This window comes from Chelonia mydas, chromosome 11 (genome assembly GCF_015237465.2).
Source record: "Chelonia mydas isolate rCheMyd1 chromosome 11, rCheMyd1.pri.v2, whole genome shotgun sequence".
Taxonomy (NCBI): domain Eukaryota; kingdom Metazoa; phylum Chordata; order Testudines; family Cheloniidae; genus Chelonia; species Chelonia mydas.
In genome coordinates, this window is record NC_051251.2 from 54,441,317 (window position 1) to 54,463,283 (window position 21,967).

The following is a 21,967-nucleotide window of genomic DNA, read 5'->3' on the forward strand; positions in this document are numbered from 1 at the left end:
ATGCCTCCTTCCTTACCTTCCGGTATTCCTTAATCCTCCATCATATAATACAGGACCTCTTGCAATTGTAGCTCCACAACCCTTTCCATGACTAACACCAGAAACACCTCCTCTCCTTCACCATGATAGCGGGTCAATTGTCTACCGCTGCCCTCCTGTCTGATCTTAGCCTCTGGCCTCACCATCTGATATAGAGCCTCTTCCTCCCTCCCCCAGGCCCCTTAGCTTCCTGATGTGACCTGCCTCTCCACTTCTGGCTCCTGAAAGAGAAGTGAAGAATTGCTGCAACAATACTGCAAGATTATTTCCTATTTTATCTCTTATAAATGATCATTGTTCTTCAAATTTACTATACAAAAGCCATGCAAAACATCTGCTAATTTAGATATGGTCTTTCTCCTTTGGTCACATACTTCATTCTAATTGACAATGCTGTATTTATTCGTATGGCAAGTCAGACACCTGAGAGTTTTTTAAATATCTTTCAGGCTTTCCATTTAAAAAATAACTGGCAAGACTCTAATATACTTATTTTTATTATTGGCCATTCTTTTTCTCAGGTGGCATTACCCTAAGGAGAGAAAAAAATGTTAATAATCATCTTTTTCTAGCCAAAACCCTCTGTTTAACTTTCTCTTTTTAGAACTAAAAGCACCAGTGACTTACAAAGTGGGGAAGAACCTCTTCTTTCCTAAAAGCCAGTTTTCTGGGCTTCACCGAGTGTAGCACAGGACACAGGTGTGTGGCACATCACTGCAGTGCCATCTGTGAATGATGCTAGCTAAATGGAGTTTCTGCCTCCACAGAGAGAACTCTTCCCATAACAGATTCATAAGCAAATTACCCCTTTTATTAACTTCATCAAATAATATCAGAACACACCTATAATGCTCTCCTTTCTGGCAGTGGGAGGTGTTTTTCCAAATACTAAGTATAATATTTTATCCTTTTGCCTTAGCTTGTATATTATAAGAGATGCCAATCTGGTTGCTGTTCATCAGTTGTTTTCCAGGGCAATGGAAAGTAAAGCAATTTAATGCAGCAAGGTTCTAGGAGTTATGTTCATGTCTGTGCTGTGCACTTTCATGCATTGGAGCTTGTCAGTGTAAATCAGAAGGAATCTCTATTTGTCTATCCACTAACATATAAACCTTAGAGTTTTTACTTTGGAAGACTTCCATTCCACTCAATGAAGTCAATTCTGGAGTTTTCCAGTTCTAGAAACTTTCAGTTTCCCAGGTTTTGGGGAAAGTTGCATGAGTTAGGATGGTGTAAAGACTCCCACAATCAATTGCTTCTTACTGAGAGAGAAACCAGAGTGATGATATCTGGAGTTTGTGCTCCAGAGTTGGTGACTATTTAGCAGGACATTGGGCAAACAAAAGGTGATACCTCCAGTGATGAAATTACTGCTCAGTGAAGTAATAATAGTTTACCTTTTTAAATACCAGGAATATCCTAGAATATACATTGATCTTTGTCAGTAAGTTCTATACATACATATGTTACAGTTCACGTTCTATATTGGATTACTGTTCAGTCTTGCTGGAGTGAAAGCATTCTGTGAAGCATGTGATACCAGACAGACACTAACAGAAATATAGCCCTTAATTAGCATTACTACTAGTAGTAGTAGCCTGATAATATATTGAAAGTTAGAGTAGATACCCAAATATACTTGGCACTGACACAAAAGGAACGTGTGTAGGTGTGTGTCTTTGTGGACTTTGGATTACAAATACTCTGGCCCATACTATAGATGCTCAAATAGAACAAATAGTTCATTGTCCTTCACCATCCCCAATAAAGCAATCACAGTTCTTGGCACCCTCCTTTTCAATGGGTGTTAGAAGCCACACCCACGATTGACTAGTAAACATTGCTTTTTCTCCGAATTGGGTGGTATGCTCTACATTAAACTCAGCAGATCATTTTTGATTTCTGCAGGTCTTAAAACTTTTGATTACAAAGCAGAATTTATGGCCAATAGATGCACAGGTTGTCAGATCAAATACAAAGGACTGATACATGACAAAGATGATATGAAGCTGATTGAAAAATATGGATGAAGATGACCAGGAAATTGCAAAAGATTTGAAGGGAATTAAATTCCTTTGTCAGCAAGATCATAAAAGTTAAGAAAAGCAATTCCAAAGAAGAAATGGTTTGGAAGATTATGGCCCTGTGCCAAATGAAAAGAGAGAGAAAAGTCTTTAAAAAAGAAATGAGTGAAGGTGATTGAAAAGTGATAAATGGTGGAAATCGATATCATCACAGACAAAGGACATTGTGATGGTTTTCGCTTTGTGAACATTCAGAACCGGTAATTTTTCTAATTCCGCTGTTACACCCCAGTTTGCTTGTGTCATCTTGCAGATGCCTCTTCTCATAGCCTAGCACTGGGCATACTTTGGGAATGAGGACTGTCTTCTCATGTTAACATAGTACCTAAAAAATGGGGCCCTGATCTTTGATTGGTATTCCTAGGCAATACTACAATACGAGCAAATAATCCTGATGAGGATCTGAATCTGTGCCCTCACTTATTGACATATACACTTTAAATACCTTTATGCCATTAATCCCCAATTTGGCAGCTTCCTCTGGTCATTATTTTAAATTGATTGTATGTGGGGGCTCCCATAATATTTTTCAGTGGCCAAAATTTATGAATAATTGTTTTTATAAAATGTTACATAGTTAAACTTTAAACTGTGGCTTAAAAGTAATTAAAGCCATTAGTATCTGTGTATAATTCCGTAGGTAATACGTTGCCAAGGAGTTATCTTTTTCTGGGATGTTTTGGGGACAGCAGAACTAAGTGGGCTGAAATGGAAGCTAGAGGAAGTAGAATGTCTGGTTACAACAAGTAAGAAACTCTAAAGAGACTACTCAGAAGTTTCCCTATTATGCCTTTGTGGTGCAAACTACAACAACTGCTTTCAATTCAGTTTTAAAAGACATTCGCATTTTGAAAAGGCATGGGACATACTAGACTCAGGAAACCAGGGTTCTAATCCTGACTCTTAATATCTTTTGTTTGACCTTGAGTAAGTACTTAAATTCTCTGAGCCTTTCTACAAAGTAAGAGTAATAATAGTTACATTATAGGAGTACGGTGAGACATAAGTAAGTAATGTTTAGAAAGAGAGGTAGGGAAAGTGTCTTTAAAGGTCAGTTACCAGTGGAAATATTCAGAAGTGCCTGGCTTCCAGCCTTGTGCTCAGGCCACTAGCCTGTGAGACCTAAAGGTTCCCAACACTCACCGTACTCCTGTTCCTTCCACTTGTTTAAAAAAAAAAAACCTCACACCTGCAGATTTTCAAGCAAAAATGATTTTTCATATGTTTTAACCTGAAAAATTTGCAGTCGCCTGAGATTTTGTAAAAAAAAAAAAAAAATCTAAATGTAGGAGCCTGTGAAATGGAAAAAAGAATTTTACCTAGCTCTGCCTAAGATGAAGTGCTTGACTGTTAAAAACCAAGGATTAGGATCACTTTGAAGGACTGAGAGTGTGCCTGTGTGTGTGTGTGTACGTCCCCTTCACAGATCCAGTCCTCAGCTGACAGCTCCATTCATGTCAATGTAACAATGCTGATTCTCCCCAGAGTGCGTTAGCCATATTGCACTGTTTAATTTCCTAGTAGTTTTTGAGTTATTAGTGTGGGCTAAATTACTTTTGTGTTTGTTTAATAATAACGAACAAATGGCCAATTTCAATGATTAAATCAGTGTCAGTTCTGAGTTACACAACAGCAGAAAAGATGCTGAAACCTTGAACATTTGTAATTACCTTTATTATTTTATATTTACAGTCATATATCTTCAAATGAAATCAGTGTAGCTGCTTTAAAAATGGCTAAAAACAAATTGCTCTCAGGCTGAGAGTATTTCTGCCAACCATAATCCTGAAGCAAATTTTTATGCCCTGATAATAAAATCCCTGACAATATGGGTTTCCTAGTGGAAGTCCTGACACAAGCCCAACTATCGAGTTGCAGATGGTAACAACAACATAATTCTTGTTTAATTTTCAATCCAATGGATGGAGCACAGAGTTGAAATGCTGGTTTGAATGCTGCCTGACCAATAAGTGAGTTCTGGTTCTGTGTTTTCAAACCAGTGATAGAGCTATTAGGAGAATTGTATAAGTGTGTACATGTACTTTTATAGCAAACCTGTGTTAAGTTAGGATGATAGTTCAGTGCTGAAATCCCTGAAACATACTGTACTTAAATGGGGTAAAGCCGAGTATCTTTAAAGTATGGGGTATCTTTATCACCCCCTCAGATTGCCTTCATTTGACAGTCAAAACTCTGCCCTCTTCAGCATGTTTACTTGGGTCTCTCTTGTTCTAAATGATTTCAACATATGTGCCTTAAAATGCCTTCTAGGACTGATCATGATTGCCTCTTCCCACCTCCACTTTCCTCCTCAAGCAAAAGTATAAGCCCATTAATAAATCTATTTTATTTCGAAATCTATCCCTTCAGACACTGAGCTATCTCAGGGCAACCCTTTCTCTGGAATTAAAAGGCTATCTGTTGCATGAAACAATTATTTAAATGTCACATCTCCAATTCCGCTTCCCTCTGTAAACTCTTTCCCCTGTTCGTTTTACAGACTATGGCAGATGGAGTCATTGTCAGTGTAACTGACTTGGAGGAGCAACAGAAAATGTGACTGCTGGATTGTCGACAGTTTTGCATGCGGGTTTGGAAATGGCACTGAAATAGAGGCAGCAGAGAGGGCAACGGGAAATGTGGCTGGATGGAAGAAGGGATTAATTGGGATTATGACTCACGCTTCACGCGATACATTCCCCGTATTAGAGAGACTCTAAGAAGTGCTGTCCACCAGCAACCCCCACTACCGCTTGTAGCACTCAGCATTTCTCTGGATCGGGCTTTCAAGAAATGAGGGTTAAATGGTGTGTTTTTCTGACAGATCTCGATGAGTGGAGCAAAAGCTTTTGCATCTTCTTTTCATAAATCAGTTGTGTCTCTTGCTCTTTACACAACATAATATTAGGCAACCGCATGGGCACTCTGGAGACCAAATAGCTATATCAACATACAAGGACTAGCTACATATATACCCTACTGCTCTAGCAGGGTTAGAGCCTTCTGAAAAACAGAAGACAGTGAGGGCCACTAGAGGTCTCACAAACTATTTAAAGAGATACTTCCCAGTTCTTATGCCATGCAAGATCCAAGCTACTGCCTCATCTTTTTGATACATATGCAGCACTGAATGAAATGAGTAAACATGTTAGTGTGATGGCTTTTTTGAATGGATTTTGTTCTATGGTTTTGTTTTACAGGTTATCGTATTGCAAATGCAAGTAAACTTGAAGATGCAAATGACCAAGACACACAAATCTCATCTAAGGATGTCTACTGCCATTTCTGTTTTGATCTCAGATGTGATGACCAACAATAACATATAATCCACAGGTCACTTTGTTTCAGACTGCTCATAAAGAATAACAGATTAACTCCCTTTCTATTTTTACTACTGACTGTGTGTGGGCACATGTGTACATATAATCATAACACATTTTCTGCAGCTTTCATGGGTTGTACAGGAAGCCTTTTTTTTTGCCATAGACTACGTTCAAAGTTGTGTTGAAATTGTGCTTGTGGATTGATAAAACCTGTAACCCAGTATACAAAAAGCCTTACAAAAGATAGTCCAAACTTCTCAAAAACTGGGTGCTGAAAGTTAGGTATCCCATAATTCTTTACTAAGATGTACCTTTGGTTCTCTTGCACTTTCCACTAGTCATCTAATTCTGTGTTTGCAGTGGAAACCTGTAAATGAGAAAGGATGTTTCTTCTACGTTATCTCACAGCTACATCACCTGTGGAAGTGAACTTGTCAGCTCTGGCAAGTTAAGCAGGCTCAGACCTGGCCTGTACTTGAAACCCCAGGTTCTGCAGTGAGTTATAATGGTGATTTCATAGGTGCCAGTCTGCCCTCCCAGTCCTTAATGGACTAATGCTCCAGTAGAGTTATGAGGAAAAATGCTCCTGGAGACACTGACTTTTGGAGGCAACTTAAAGCCAAGGTCCTGCTCATTCCAGGTCTCATTGCATTTTCCGTAACAGTAGTGAGTGCTCACAGTGTTTCTTGGCCAAATTCCATTTTGGATAACAGAATCCGGTGTGCTATTCCCCATTTCCTCTCTTAAAATGAGATGTAATGTTGCTGTCCACTCTTAACAAGCCATCACACTACACCCAAGAGATAAGAGCATTTCAGAAGCAAAATGAGATTACTCCTGTATCTAAAAAATTTTTATAGTGCTTTGGATGTGAGATATTTGCTGTGCCTAACTGAAGGCAGAGAAGTGCTTTCTGATTTTTTTATCACCATGGAAAATGTGACAAACCTTATATCAGGTGGCTTGTGCCACTGGGATCAGCTGTTTTGTTTGTCTCCTGAACATTCCTTTCCAGCTGTCCCATTCCAAGCAACAATACGAATGGACTGCACATTTGAGAGTGATCCCCCTTCACTCCCACTGACATTGTTTCAAATAATTGTTATTGAATATGAAAAGGGAAAATGACTGCCTGAAGATACACCTCAGAAGAGAGACTCGGGATACAGCACAGTGCACAGGACATTATGGTGAAAACAGAGTAAATGTGCATTCCTAGGGGTTACTTCTACAAAGTTTCATATAAGCCCTACAGTAAACTCTGGGCACCATCGCAGTGGAAGCTCCACAATGCGTTCTGCCTGAGATATACAGAACAACTTCCAAAGGTCCCAGGGAGTGCAACAACATTGGCATGCATACTCCTGGAGGGTGCAGCATGCGTTTCCATCCAAACCTGGCCAGAGTGAAGGAAAGGTCAAGCCACTTCCCCGTTCTTCCTGCTCCTTTTGCAGCGTGCTGGAGGTGGCCAGAGTCAGTCTCTGTGCACATGGGAGCCTGCACTTTTAACTAGCCATTCAGCACAGGTTCCTGTGGGGAAAAGGAAGGTGACAGATACACTCCACCCCTCTATTTGCAAATATTTGATTAGGTTCAGTACCTCTTCAGGTAGTAACTGTCACAACATCCTAACCAAAAACAACATTTCAACTGAAATAACAGCCTAAGCTAAGCAAAATAGTCGGGATACAATTTAGTAGGTACAAACCAGACTGAACTACAAAGGGAGGTGGAGGTAACAGAATTAGGAAGGAAACAAGGAGTGGGGATGAGTTTTGCTATTGCAGATCATTCTGACTTGACTGAATTCATTAAATGGGATCTATGTGTCCATACTACCCAGACTTATTTTATCATTCTGATAGGGGTAACACTTTTCTACTGCTATCTCACCCCCAATCCGTTATGAAGGAAGGAGAGGGCTGAGAGGAAGAGGGATGTAAGTGCTTGCTTCCATGTGGGTGCCATTACATTTCTTATGGCCATTATTATTTTCATACAGGACCAATGTGTTCTGAGAACTGTGAAACTACCACTTGCAAAGACAGTAAATGATGATAGCCTAGTGAGAAAATAGGAAATTCTCCTTGCTCTTTGTGGCTAATTTCCCAGAAGCTATTGGGTTAACACACACAAGTCCACTTGCTAAAAACAATTATTTGTTCAGCTTCTGTGCTTCAGCATCACTAGACTGTGAGCCCCATTTTGATTATTCCTTTTGACTCATGACTGCTGTAAGTAAGACCTGTCTGCCAATGACCCAAGAGGGGCATTTCAGAAGGCAGGGATTCTTGGACCACAGAGGCTCATTGGCCATACCCCATTTTCCACACATCTGTCCCCTAGGGCAGTGGTTCCCAAACTTGGTTCATGGCTTGTTCAGGGTAAGCCCCTGGTGGGCTATGAGACACTTTGTTTACCTGGAGCATCCACAGGTACGGCTGTTCGCAGCTCCCAGTGGCTGCAGTTCACCGTTCCCAGCCAATGAGAGCTGCGGGAGGTGGTGCCCGGCCCGCGCCGCTTCCTGCAGCTCCAATTTTCTGGGAATGGTGAACCTCGGCCACTGGGAGCTGCAAGCAACCATACCTGCGGACGCTCCAGGTAAACAAAGCATCTCATGGCCTGCCAGGGGCTTACCCTGAACAAGCCGTGAACCAAGTTTGGGAACCACTGCCCTAGGGTGAAAGCAGAGAGGGTATGCAACATAGCAGCTGCAAGGGGAAGCCCTCTTCCACCAGATAATTCCCTATCGCAGGGGGAAAATTCCACTGATGGATTAAGCCAGATTTCAATGCTGCTTTGTACCACTGGAGCAGTATAAAACTGTCTTAATGGAGCTAAGGTTCTGGCCCACTGAATCCACAGGGACTATTTGTATGAAAGGTTGCAGGATTGGACTTTTATTTTAGAATTTTATAATAAACAGCTTTTGAAATGCTTGTGAAAATTCATGTGTTTTCCCTACTGTTCCTTTTGATAAATAGCTTGATGACTTTTTAATTATACGTTAGGGGGTGTATGAGGGAATTTTCACACATAGATATACATATAGATACACCTCTTGCTGGTTTTGGAATGTATTGGGCTCTGGGTCTTTTGTTTTTTAATTTAAATTCTCATTTTAGTTATATTTGGCAATAGCAACTGTGAGCCACACAGCCATGGGTGCACTATGAATATTAATGTTGATAATATTTAATATCTCAGCTGCACTGTTTGACTGTTGGGAACCATAAAACAAGAAGCTTAAATGTTAAAATTTTCTGGTTCTGAGCCAAATAATATGGCAAAAAGGATGCTGTGCTACTCAGGGAAGGAGCACATTTGTTTATATAGTTTCAGGCGGGCACAGCCTGAGAGACCAGAGATGGATGAATATCCTGTGTAAATGTCATAACCAGTATCCCACTGGACATGGTGTGCTGTGGCATCTGTCAGCCCATATCTGTGTGGGTTTGAAAGCTCTATATTAAGGAACAGTTTGTCGCATTGTTTAATATTATCTAATGGTTTGTGTTTGTGGCACTTTACTCACAAAGTCATTTGTGAGTTTGAAGAAGCCCTCACCTGGCCCATGACAAGATACAGAAAGTGGGCGCGATTCTCTGCCTCTGTACCTCCATTGATAGCACTGGGAAGATGCCAGGAGACAATCTGGCCCAATATTTTTCATCTCTATTCAGGCACTTAGGCAATAATTCAGCAATGTATTTATACACTTGAGCAGTTCCATTGAGGTCAATAGGACTACTGGTGCTTAAACATAGGTTTGTTGAATCAGGACCATAGTGGGTTGAGAAACACGTTACCAGCATTATGGTGAGAAGAGAGAGTGACTGGACACTGTTCTATAGTGCCCATGTGCTCTGCAGTATCTATAAAGGGCAGAGTGTTAGCATGTGTCTTACTGACATCACTGGGAAATCACTCAAAGAGGGCAGACTTAGGCTTCCCTGGCGGAGATGCTGCGTATCTTAACTCTATATTCCCTGGTTTTCAGAGGTTTAAAATTAGTCACTGTCCACATTTCAAAGGACAGGAGGCAGCATCAGACACCCTGTATTAATGAAGTTTGGGGGCAGTTATTCCTTGGTTTCATAACATATCTCAACACCTCTATGTATTTTGAGGCAAATGCTTGTAAATTTTAATGCATATTACCTGAAATCATTTTCAGAAATTTGAATAATAAATGTAATGATATTTACATGTCTCTATAGGAATGGGCTAAACAGAAGGCCTGGTTTTCCATTTGGGGCTCCACTGTGTTACACCATTTTTATGTGGTGTATAGCTCCACTGAAGTCAATGGTGTTAGGCCAAATGAAGAATTGTGCGCAGAAATGCCAAATACAGCATAAAATATGTGTGATAACTACCAAAAAAAACCACCTCAGCTTGCTAAAAATCACATTGGAATCCACCCCTCCGCAAAAAACAATTTCAGAAAACCTTTTCCCAAAGCATTGGGTTATTAAAACAAACAAAACAAACTGATAAAAACTGCCTACCACCATCTGTGTACTGAAAAATTTGGGCCACATTTTTATATAGCTTAAGAAGAAGAAGAAGAAGCTAATATACATGCAACACTACCGGGAAATTGTTTGAAGAGTCCATATGTTCAAAACTCATAGGCTCCTATTTTCAACTGAGCAAATAATGGAAAAATGCACAGCAAAAATTCATTTGCCTTTGAAAAACTTTAATTTCTTTGTATGTGTGCTTGCTTTCCACATACATTAACTGCTCAAGAGTGTAAATACTCACAAAATAAGAATTTTAAGCTTGATTATGCTAATATTCACCGTCCCATTTTATACTCTTTAAAGACTGATGTCTGCTGACTCCCGCTTCCAGTGGGAAAGATCCCAAATCACAAAATGTACTCTTACAGTTGACATGCTTGTTAGTAGTCTCACTTGCAAGATGACCTGGAGCCTGATGTCTTTCCTCTTTCTCCATATAAATCCCTCTGAGGTAGTTATATAGCCTCCACTTGAGTAACGTCTGAGCACCTCCCAATCTTTCATGTATTTTTCTTCATAATACCCTTCCGAAGGAGGGATGTACCATCATCTCCATTTTAATTATGGAGAACTGAGGGACAGAGATTTACCTAAGGGCACACTGGAAGTCTGTGGCAGAGCAAGGAAATGAACCCTTGTCTTCAAGTTCCCAGGCTAACCTCCCTAACCATTGAACCATCCTTCCTCTCCAGTCACACTGCGTTATATGACAACTCTTTGGAAATGATGTGACTAGCCTGTTTTCATGCTTGAGTGACGGTGAATGATTAATGCTTAATGAGTTCATTATCCCTATTTAACATTTCACGGATAATTTGTGATTATTTATGAACAAATATGTATTTTTAAGATCTGAATTAATGGACAGAAAAAGCAAAAGATGGGATACATGCATATTCATAAAGCAAGTAATTATTCAGGACAAGAACAATTTGGTTATGTTTTTTAATCTTGTAAACTTAGGTCCATTTTGCAATTTGGCCATTTTCTGTCTCTAAAAAAAGTATTGCAATAACTCTTGTCGGCTACACAGATAAATTTGGATTCAAAATAGACTTGCAGAGTCCATTTTTCCAAACAATGAGAAATATTTGGGTGGTCCTGCATATTATAAGTAGAAGCCTCAGGTGTTTCCAGGTTCTACACTAGAATCATTTGTCTGATATAGAATCAAAGGGTGCAATAGAATATAGAGAATAAAAGGACATTTTTTTTAAATTGCTTAATCCATCAGAAGAGAAAAGGAAAAGAGTACCTATGGGGAGGGCTGCATTTTAAACAAGTAAAGTAATTTGATTTTAAATAACAGGTGTATTTTTTTAATAAATCCTTTAGATTAGCATTTCTTCTCTTGCATTGCTACTTCCATGTCAGCTAAGTCACTCTTCACTTTGTTATCTCTTGCTGCTTTGAATGGTGATTTACAGTGCATGGAACATAACTGGTCATGTTACAAGTGAATGTCAGATGCCAGCCAAAGAGAACTGAAAAGCAGAATTCAGCATACTCCGTTTGAAATCAATGCATGTTCTGCATATGCTTGGTAACATCATCTTTTTTTTTCTTTCTATACCACATTAGATGATACTTGCTGGACCATATGTTGTTGTGGGGATTTTTCGTCTGCTCCTGGCAAGTTCAATATGAAGTACACTCTTCATGAAATCCTGGCCCCATTAAGTCAATGGGAGTTTTTCCATTGATTTCAATGTGGCTAGAATTTCTCCCGGAGACTTGTCACCTGGAAAAACCTCAAATACACAAATGAACAGCTACGGTCATTAGCGTTACAATCAGAATCTCCTGATTGTTATTAACCCTAATATCCATAACTTGTAAGAACTTAAAGAGGAGAGAAAATTAACAAGGAAGAGAGAGAACCTGAAGAGGTAAATACTTTTCTTAGACCACCATGCCTTAGACCACCACATAGTTTTGTGTACTTCTGTGAGAATCTCAAGAGGAACAAGTAATCAAAACAGAATGGCTTATACCAGAGCAAAGTTATGATATCCCTTAGGGTTACCCATGTTTGGAAAATTCATAAAAGGGAGATTTTATTGCAAAGAAATCATGCAGTCTACGATGAAGTATCAGTGTCAGTGGGTATGTTTACACCACAGCTAGCCCATGTCAGCTGATTCAGGCTTGCAGGGCTCGAATGGAGGGGCTATAATATTGCAGTGTAGGCGTTCAGGCTTTGATTGGAGCATGGGCACTGGGACCCAAGCCTGAACATCTACACTGCAATTTTATAGCCCCACAGTTCGAGCCCCTTGAGCTCAAGTCAACTGACACAGGCCAGCTGTGGATGTAGACATACCTAGTGAGTCCACTGTGGGAGGAATAAATCAAGACTCTTTCACTCCATTCTGTTTCAAAGAGTGAGCTATGACTCACTTGGAATTACACTTCCTTATGGCTAGAAAGGAATGGAACACACATTTTTGTAGTGATTCATTAAGTTAACATGGGGCAGTAAAACACAATGAAAAGAAAAAAACTCTGTAGATTTGAAAGGCATTTTATTTCATGGATATGGGAGATTCTTTTTGTCACCATGTGACAAAAACTACCAAACATAAAGTGCTTAACTCCTGTTAGTCCTGCAGAGCCAACACAGTTCTCACAGAGGGAACTGGATTTGTTTCTAGCTCATACATCATCATCAGAATTCTTAACTAATTCTAGATGCAGAACTTTTCCTTTGCTGGTAATCTAAGAGCCAGAAAGAATGTCTTGACTTTCAGATTGCATGCTAAATTTGCAGAGGCAGACAGACAGAAAAAAATATTTTTTTATTTGAGAATTGAACTCAGCAAGGCTGCAAAGGGAGTATTTCACTTCAGCGTTTCACTCTAGTCTAGTGCTCTAGTCACTAGGTCTCACTGCCTCTCAAGAGTACATGAGAGGCAGAAGAGACTTTTGTGCCATCTTGAGGAAGCAGCTTACTAGTAAAATTATTATAAATGACAGACAGCATCTCATTCTCTAACTTAACCTTTAATACAATAAAGTAAGCACCTTTGGAGCAAATTAAACAATTTTTTATTCATTCAAGAGTTCTCAAGGAGATGGTGGTATGAAAGTCAGATCTGAGGTACCATTAGAATTCTAACATTACCAGTACCTGTTACAGAAAGGGAGGGAAAATTCAAATGAGGTAAACAAAACAAGCAGTCTTGTATCGGTTTGCTTCCTTTTTATTTTTAATGTTTTTCATCACACACTTAACAGTGGGTACAGCTTTGGATCGGATGTATTAGTTTACAGTGATGCAGATAAATAGAATGATATTTTCCTGAGGTGGGATATTAGTCCCCTAAATTGCATTTTAACATCAGTCTCCCAAATTATCTTTTTCCAAAATAAACCTAACTACAAGCCACACTGAAGCCCGTTCTGTAACCCTGAAGCCGCAATAGCAACTGCAACTCTAATACACCTACTACCAGTGGGATAGGAGAAGAAGATCCATGGCACAGCAGAGGGATCCACCATTTTTAGGCTGGGAAGGGTTAGATTTTATCAGCAAATACTGGTAAAAAATTATTTCTCTTTTCACACACAAGCCAACAAAAAAAAATCCATCCATAGTGATCAAAATTTACAGCAAGGCAAATTAAGAAGAATGCTGCTTAAAAACTTATTAGTATTTAAGTGAAAAATACTTACTTTGTATATTTTGCCATGTGATATTGACAATTTGTATTTTAATGGTTATAAAGCTTTAACTATTGAATCTCAACATCTACTAAAACAACAAGGAGTCCTTGTGGCACCTTAGAGAATAACAAATTTATTAGGGCATAAGCTTTTGTGGGCAAAAACTCACTTCATCAAATGCATGGAGTGGAAAATACAGTAGATAGATATAAATACACAGCATATGAAAAGATGGGAATTGCCTTACCAAGTGGGGAGTCAGTGCTAACGAGCCAATTCAATTAAGGTGGAAGTGGGCTATTCTCAACAGTTGACAAGAAGGGAGGAAAAATCACTTTTGTAGCACTGAAGAGTTCAATGTAATCAAGGTGGCCCATTTCAAACAGTTGACAAAAGAAACTATACCATCTGCTCAAGGAACTCCCTGAAGAAGCACAGGAACAAATCCACACAGACATACCGCTATAGCCCCGACCAGGGGTATTCTATCTGCTACCTAAGATCCATAAACCTGGGAATCCTGGACGCCCCATCATCTCAGGCATTGGCACCCTGACAGCAGGATTGTCTGGCTATGTAGACTCTCTCCTCAGGCCCTACGCTACCAGCACTCCCTGCTATCTTCGAGACACCACTCGCTTTCTGAAGAAACTACAATCCATTGGTGATCTTCCAGAAAACACCATCCTAGCCACTATGGATGTAGAATCTCTCTACACCAACATTCCACATGAAGATGGACTACAAGCCATCAGGAACAGAATCCCTGATAATGTAACGGCAAACTTGGTGGCTGAACTTTGTGACTTTGTCCTCACCCATAACTATTTCACATTTGCGGACAATGTATACCTTCAAAGCAGCGGCACTGCTATGGGTACCCACATGGCCCCACAGTATGCCAAGATTTTTATGGCTGACTTAGAACAACGTTTCATCAGCTCTCGTCCCCTAATGCCCCTACTCTACTTGCATTACATTGATGACATCTTCATCATCTGGACCCATGGAAAGGAGGCCCTTGAGAATTCCACAAGGATTTCCACAATTTTCACCCCACCATCAACCTCAGCCTGGACTGGTCCACACAAGAGATCCACTTCCTGGACACTACAGTGCAAATAAGCGATGGTCACATAAACACCACCCTATACCCAAAACCCACTGACTGCTATACTTACCTACATGCCTCCAGTTTTCATCCAGACCACATCACACGATCCATTGTCTATAGCCAAGCTCTAAGATACATTGGCATTTGCTCCAATCCCTCAGACAGAGACCAACACTTCCAGGATCTCTATCAAGCATTCATAAAACTACAATACCCACCTGGTGAAGTAGAGAAACAGATTGACAGAGCCAGAAGGGTACACAGAAATCACCTACTACAGGACAGGCCTAACAAAGAAAGTAACAGAACGCCACCAGCCGTCAACTACAGCCCCGAACTAAAACCTCTCCAGTGCATCATCAAGGATCTACAATCTATCCTGAAGGATGACCCAGCACTCTCACAGATCTTGGGAGACAAGCCAGTCCTCGCTTACAGACAGCCCCCCAACCTGAAGCAAATACTCACCAGCAACTACACACCACACAACAAAAACACTAACCCAGGAAACAAACCCCGCAACAAACCCTGGTGCCAACTCTGTCCACATATCTATTCAAGGGACACCTTCATAGGACCTAACCACATCAGCCACACCATCAGGGGCTCATTCACCTGCACACCTACCAAGGTGATATATGCCATCATGTGCCAGCAATGGCCCTCTGCCATGTACATTGGCCAAACAGGACAGTCTCTATGCAAAAGAATAAATGGACACAAATTGGACATCAAGAATTATAATATTAAAAAACCAGTAGGAGAACACTTCAATCTCCCTGGACACTCAATAACAGATTTAAAAGCGGCAATTCTTCAACAACAAACCTTCAAAAACAGACTCCAATGAGAAACTGCAGAACTGGAATTAATTTGCAAACTGGACACCATCAAATTAGGCCTGAATAAAGACTGGGAGTGGATGGGTCACTACAAAAACTAATTTTCCCCCTGCTGATACTCACACCTTCTTGTCAACTGTTTGAAATGGGCCACCTTGATTACATTGAACTCATTAGCACTACAAAAGTGATTTTCCTCCCTTCTTGTCAACTGTTGAGACTAGCCAACTCCCATCTTAATTGAATTGACTCGTTAGTACTGCCCCCCCACTTGGTAAGGCAACTCCCATCTTTTCATTTGCTGTGTATTTATACCGCTGAACTGTATTTTCCACTCCATGCATCTGATGAAGTGAGTTTTAGCCCACGAAAGCTTATGCCCTAATAAATTTGTTAGTCTCTAAGATGCCACAAGGATTCCTTATTGTTTTTGCTGATACAGACACCCACGGCTACCACTCTGAAACCTGTCAACATCTACTGTCATTAAATAATTATTGTCCTACTCCACCCACATAATTTCCTGCAACTGTGAAAATTTAAATGAGAGAAATAAACAAAATGCTTAAAAATAAACATGCCTACTATCCATAGAAATTATAAAGAAATAAAAATTTAATTCTGCAATGCCTAAACATAGTCCAGAGAACATGTCTGAAGCTACCCCTCCAAATTTTGCCTGGCAAAATGGCACCAATCTTGCTAAAAGGAGGCCTTCTGAACATGATTTGCCTATTCAAGCAGAAACAAAAATGCTCTTTGCATTTTGGGCCTGAACCAAAGCCCACTAAAGTCAATGGGAGTCTTTTCCTTGGCTTTAGTGGGCTTTGGATCTGTTCCTTTCGTCTTAAGGATCGCGTTACCATCATGGCACTCTTGAACTGGTATTAACAAGCTGGACCTTTAAAAGAGTAGCCTAAGAAGAATTACTAGATAAATAAAATAAAATGGCAACACAGGTGAACTAAGAAGCACTAATCCTCAGAGAACATGGTCAGTGTTCAAATTTAGTCAATCAGGTTAGTGAAAGCAGCTTGCATTCATTGACAGAAAAAACCTGACGTGATCATTTGAAAGCAAGGACAGAATAACATCATGGGGTTTTGCTGATGAGCCTGCGCTTTTGCTACCGTGTCACAGCGGATGAGCTTGACATTCTCTTTACTCAACATATCAGCCAGAAGCTTTCCTCGGGGGGGGTTCTGTTTGGTGTCGGCTTATTTCGTTAGACAGGAAATGAGGTTAAATGTGGCTTTTTTAAGCAGGGAAAGTTTAGCACACCCTGTGCTTTCATAGTTACCCAGCAGAAAGGGATAGCACTTGAGAGACAGATTCCCACAGGATTTTAAGATTCACTTTAAAAAATCCACTGAAGGAATAAACACCTTCAGAGCTCATTCATCTGTGTAGGAGACAGTGGAACTGTGCACCATGAACCATCAAAAAATCCATTCTCTCTGTGCAGCTGTGCAATCAAAAGTAATCTCTTCCAAATTCCACAACTGCATCTCTAAGCCCAGATAAAACAATGTAAAAATGGTCAGTGATTATTTGATAAATAATACAAGACTCTCCATTATTGTATCTGAAAAGACAGAAAAAAGCACTCTTCCCATGAGATGCAGATGGCACAGTATTTAATTCTTTTGAGCTTTGTGGCAATCTGTTTAATTATTTCTGATTCTTTTTCTTTCTGCCTATAGAATGTTATTTTCACAGGAAATGAATATAAATAAGTCTCCCTAAAACTATTAACAGAGACAATAAATGAACTGTGATCTGCTCTAGCTCCCTTTTGGTTTCTTGTTTGAATGAATGGTGTTTGTTTTTACCTATAACTGGCCTAGGATTGCCCACCTGAGAGAGATCAACCCTCACTCCATGTCATAATGCTTTCAGATTAGTTGAGCTCATCAAGCTGGAGCTCACTTAATACAAAGGAACAGGAACTGTAGTCAGAGTATTCTCCATGAGGGATTCGTTCCACATTTTGGTCCAAACTTGACCAAACATTTTGGATTTCAGGTTGCATTGTAGCTTTTATTTTTATTTAAAGTTAATTTTAGTGGTGTTATATTACACCATCCAGGCTTTGGCTCTGGTGGCCACAGTCTCAAGTTCAACATAGTTACCTCTGCTTGTTTGAGATTTAGAGCTCATAGGAACACTTGAAACCACAGTCAAGTAACACATACAATCACAAGAACATGGTCCACTATCTTAATTTTTCCTCTCTTTAGGGGGGGATTTGGTTGAGAAGTTAGTGCATGAGGCCAAGACCATTGCTGGTGTCTGTTCTTCTTAGTGGTTTGAAATAATTGTTAAATACACCTCAAGTTTATGATAGGTGACTTTTTGGTTAATTTTATACATTTGAAAGTAATGAAAAACTGTAGTCTTTGGAGTCTTTTCTGCCCTAGATATAATATATATTGTATAATATATTACCATGTATCTTGTGGTTTCTTGGTAATTTAAGCAAGACAGGCTCTTAAATTAGCTATTAAATTACCATTCAGAGATCTGATTATCTTGCAATTTCCTTACAAAGTCCTCCATTGGGGATAAATCTAGTTTAAATTGTCTCCCTTTCTTATGATTTTATCATATTTTAACTGTAAGAAGATACACAATTCCTGTCTTTCTAACTTATATTCCAATTGTAACTATGTGAAAGATTTTAGTTCAGTTTTGTCAAATTACTATCTTATATTTTTATTCTATTTTGTCTTATACTTCCTGTGAAGTTAAGAATAACATCTATTTTTCTATCCTTATACTGTTCCCATCACTGTGATACTTTACTGTGATATCTGGGATATTATAAATGGTGTTCAGTTTTGAAATACCTCTTGAAAATCCTAGTTGTATTATCATATCTCCCCTTATTTTTCAACAAAATAGAAATTCATGGATTATTGCCTAACAGATGGTTGCTCATTTAGATTCTGGTTTAGCAAAGCCCTTGAACACATGATTGAGTTTAAGCACATGGTTAAGTCCATCCCAATTCAGTGAAGTACTTAACCATGTGCTTAACTTTAAGTAAATACTTAAGTCTTATTGACATCAGTGGCTACATAGCGGGCAGGCCAAAAGATGAGGTTGAAGGGGAGCTCACATGATCTCTGTCCCACTCCAGTTCTGTGCAGCATAGGTTGAAAAGATAATACACAGCCTGGAATTGTATTATTTTTCTTGCTGAGTCCTATCCTAGGGGTCTGGGAGCATATGTAGCCAGAAAGAACCCCTCGTAGTGCAGTTTCAGTGGAGCTAGGGGAAAAGTCAATAAGGTCTTGAACCAGTGCAGAGTCACAGGACTTCTGCATTGATGGTTCCAGCTTCTCGTGCATCCTTGGGAGCCTGCCAAGTTTAGAGATTTTTTTTTCAAGACTGGGCCAAACATTTTACCCTACCCTACTAATGCAATGATATGTGGGAAACAATGATTAAAAAATTCCCACAGAATTTTCCTCCCTGAGGGCCTCCAATACACATGACCTCCATGACCATAACATAAAGGAAGAGAATGAAAGGTGAAAAGAAGATAGTGGGAAAACAGGAGGAGTTTGCACCAAGACCATTTTCTCTCATTCTTCTACCTTCAAACTCCAAGTGATCAGGCCAAAAGAGCTATCAGAATTAAACTCTACTGTTGGATAAAGCTAGTGAAAAATATCCTCTCAAAACTGTTGTTCATGGAAAACTAGGATTTTGATTAAATAAAATATGTTGCATAAACTGTCTACGTTCCACGGAAAAGTTTAACTTTTCATCAAAAAACAGTAAATCAAACATTTTTTGTCTGAAAATCTTTTGGTTGTTTAACAAAAAAATCTAATCATCCTTGGGGGAAAAAAAAAAGATTTTTCTTCCTAGCTCTACTTTTTCACATAATGAAGATGGATTACTAACAGGTATCTGCTACAGACCACCTAATCACACTGGGGAAGAGGATGACAGACTCCTTACGCACTTATCTATAATGTGAAGGAGAATAAGTTGCACCATCAGGGTTGACTTCGATTTGAGTGACATATGATGGAGGTCTCATGCTGCCAGTACTAAAACATCTTTGGAATTCTAAATATGATGATCTAAATAATATAAATGATAATTTCATAACTTAAGAGTGTTAGAACCAATACTATTCTATACTCGATCTCATCTTGACAGATAAAGAACTAAAAAAATAATGGTAGTTTAGGTACAAGTGATCATGCCTTGATCACAATTATAATGTGCAAACAGAATAAAATACAAATCAGTTTTTTATAATATAGATATAGATAATAGATATATATAAAAGGGCCAGTTTCACAAACCTGAAAAGAATTATGAGCTAAATCAGCTGGGGGGAAGAATGTAATTAGAAAAATATGAATGATAATTGGGAATTGTTTAAGAACACTTTACTAAATGCCCAAAAAGTCACTATCAAGAAAGAAGACTGTATTGGTTAAAAAGTGACTAGGTTTAGAGGAGAAGTGAAGACAGCTATTATATATAATTTCTTTCATTTGTGTTATATATAACAAATGAAAGAAAGGGGAAGTTGATAGTAATGAACATAAAGCAGAAGCTCGGAATTGTAGAAAGTTGATAATGGAAGCAAAGGAACACAAGTTGAAATCTATGGCCAGCATATTTATAGACAATCACAAGACAGCAAAAAGAATCCTGACAATGGTTTTGGTCAATTACTAGATGGAAATGGTGGCATTATTAACAATAATGTAGAAAAGGCTGAAGTGTGCAATAAATATTTCCGTTATTTCTGTATTTGTGAAAAAGCAGATGTGGTCGTCCCATGATATGATGATAACAGTCTTTCCATTCCACTTGTATCTCAGGAGGACATTAAACAGCAGCTACTAAAGTTAGACATTTTAAAATCAGTAGGTCCAGATAATTTGCAAGAAGACTTTTTAAAAAGCTAACTGAGGAACTCACTGGACTGTTAATGTTGATTTTTTCCATATGTCTTGGAACACTGGGGAGATTCCAGACGACTGGAAGAAAGTGAAGGTTGTACCAATATTTTAAAAATGTAAACAAATGACCCGGATAATAATCGGATAGTAATAACTGGTTACTGTCCATAAGTATCTAAATGGGGAACAAATTTTTAATAATGGACACTTCAGTTTAGCAGAATAAGGTATAATACAATCCAATGGCTGGAAGTTGACACTATGCAAATTCAGACTGGAAATAAGGTGCATATTTTTAACAATGAGAGAAATGAACTATTGGGACAATTTACCAGTGGGTCATGGTGATTTCCCCAGCAGTGACAATTTTAAAACAAGATTGGATGTGTTGTTTTTTTTCTAAAATATCTGTTCTAGGAATTATTTGAGGGAAGTTCTGTGGCCTATACAGGAGTTGAGACTAGATAATCATAATGGTCCCTTCTGGCCTTGGAATCTATGAATCTATAAAATTACCCATCACTAGTAAAATCTTACCTCAAACTGCAAGCAACAGTTGACAAATTATATTAGGCTTACAATAGGGAGCATACTCTAAAACAATATAGATGCCTTTACTTCTCATCCTAAGGTGTATAAAAGAAATTGTCCCACAGCTAAGGGGCAATTTATCAATTAGAAAACTGAAATCTTAAATTACCATTTTGATCAATGTACTAAGCAAATGCAAAGTCTGGTCAACCCATTAAGTAAGAAAGTTAATAAGAAAAGAAAATCATCTCACAGTTCATGAAATAGTACAGCAAAGTATCATTTTTCAAGTCCTAGTAATTATGTTGGCTATCACACCATTACTGATATAATGTGAAGCTAATAAGCCAAGTAATTAGAGTGCACTGGGTCAGAGTTTTCACCTGAATATCTGAAGGGTAAAAGAAAATGAGCCATTATAATATTTAGCATATGCCTAAACAGCACAAACACAATATAGCTGAAAGGTTACTTTTTAGAGGGAATCTGCTGTGTCTTGCTCATTGAATTGTTTGTATTGACTTACATGCTGGGCCTAATGGAGGTCATTACAGGGATTTAACTGTGTTACAAATGTGTCAAAGATGTATGCCTATCTGACTATCTAGTACGGAAACATCTTGCTAAATCTGCTGATGTAAGGTTCTTACATTTTGGATTAATGTTCTCACTTAGATTCACCGATAAAGACACGTTATTGACTACAATACTAGTAAAACATAGTGGGATCTAAAGTCCTCATCCATTCACACCCAACAAGGAACAGTGACATTCTCAAAAGACGGGGGAAAAAGGACTTCCCTCCTCCTGTTTTAGTTCACAAGGATACAAGCTGTACTTCCAATATTTCAAGTTTATAGCTCCCAGCTTCTCAAGCAATTTCAAAGGAAAGTTAAACACAGATT